Source organism: Phalaenopsis equestris, unplaced genomic scaffold (genome assembly GCF_001263595.1).
Source record: "Phalaenopsis equestris unplaced genomic scaffold, ASM126359v1 Scaffold233045, whole genome shotgun sequence".
Classification (NCBI taxonomy): domain Eukaryota; kingdom Viridiplantae; phylum Streptophyta; class Magnoliopsida; order Asparagales; family Orchidaceae; genus Phalaenopsis; species Phalaenopsis equestris.
The window spans coordinates 17,665-19,573 of NW_018250999.1; positions in this window are offsets into that span (position 1 = coordinate 17,665).

Below are 1,909 nucleotides of genomic sequence, written 5' to 3' on the forward strand. Positions count from 1 at the left end.
TATTTAATTCTTTATATTAAATAGGGGAACTTGTCGACAAATACAAAGGTTTCGCAGACCAAACGGATGTAATATATTTCTTAGTTTATTTGATCGAGTCTCATCCTCAAGTCTTGTGTTTATCCTTCGAGATAGATACAGGATTTGAGTTACAACGCTCTTTCATTTAAACTATGAAAAATATGGGGTCAGTTTGATTTCATATTTTTCTAAAATTAAATTTATATGTAAATTAAAACGTCCTTCCGAAGCGGGCGATGGGATTTCGATTCCGGTGACCGACAGTTTCTTACGGGCAACTCCAAACACAAAAATAGCGCTGACATCCTCATGAGTTATTTGTATTTAGTAATAACCGATATATCCATCCAGAAAATAAAAGTATTTATGCCCAGCTAGTCTATCCAGTATTTGATCTAGAAAGGGTAGTGAAAAATGATCTTTTATCGTGGTAAGATTTAATTTTCTATAATCAATGCATATTTTTCACCCTGCAATTTATCTAATAGGTATTAATTCATTATGTTCATTCAGAGTCACAGTTACTTCTCCATTTTTAAGAACGCAGTGAATTTGACTAACCTATGCACTATTTAAAATAGGGTAGATAATTCCAGCATCTAATCACTTTAAAATTTCTTTCTTTACAACTTCTTTTATAACAGGATTCAATCTCCTTTAAGGACCAGCCCTAGGTTTGTACCAGCCCTAGGTTGCAGTTCTCTTCCATATAAATTATATGCATACAAATTGAAGGATTGATTCCTTTAATATCAGCAATTGTCCATCAAAAGGTTTTCTTAAAATTTTTCAGAATTTTCATCAACCTTTCATCTTCTTCGAGCATTAATTTTGAGGAAATTAGAAATAGTAAAGTAGAGGAATCTCCTAAAAAGACATATTTTAAATGACCAGGAAGTAACTTTGACTCAAGTTCGGGAGGTTTTTGAATTGATGGACAAAATGATTTATCTTTTCCTATCGTATCCAAAATTTCAAAACTTTCTCGAACATAGTTTGATTCTTCCTTATAAAGATCTTAAGATCTTCACATTGATCTAATTATAATTACTCTTCTTGCTTGTGTTCTAAATCTTTTTCTTCAGATTTTTTTTCATAAGTAATTTTGAAATGACATTCGCTCAGATATCTTATAACATCCATTCTATAACATTCATCATCTTTACCTTTTGCATGGTATTTCATTAATTTTGAAATATTGAAAGTAACAATTTGATCATTGACGTGCATTAATAATTCCTTAATTTCCCTTTCTGCACATCTATCATTGCTTTTTTTGTGGCTAGGAAAGGTCTCCCCAAAATGATAGGTATCTCTTTATCTTTCTTCATATCTAACACAATGAAATCAACATGAAAGATAAATTGATCCACTTTCACTAGGACATCTTCTTTAACTCCTTTAGGATATATTATTGAACGATCTGTTAACTGTATAACAGTTTGATCATTGACGCGCATTCTTAATTTCCCTTTCTGCACATCCATCATTGCTTTTTCTGTGGCTAGGAAAGGTCTCCCCAAAATGATAGGGATCTTCTTATCTTCTTAATGCTTGCACCTAAATCACATAAAGCTTTCTCATAAAATATGTCACCTATCGCACATAGAATTGTAAAGCTACCAGGATCTTTAAGCTTTTCATGAAGCTTCTTTTGAATTATAACACTGCACTCCTCACTAACTTTAACAGTCTCATTATCTTCAAACTTCCTTTTCTTGTTGAGAACATCCTTCATAAACTTTACATAGCTAGACATTTGTTCTAAGGCTTCAACAAATGGAATATTAATTGTAAGTTTCTTAAAAATTTCCAGAAATTTTGAAAATTTCTTATCCAACTTCTGTTGACAAAGTATCTGAGGAAATGGAGGTGGTGGTTTTTCTAA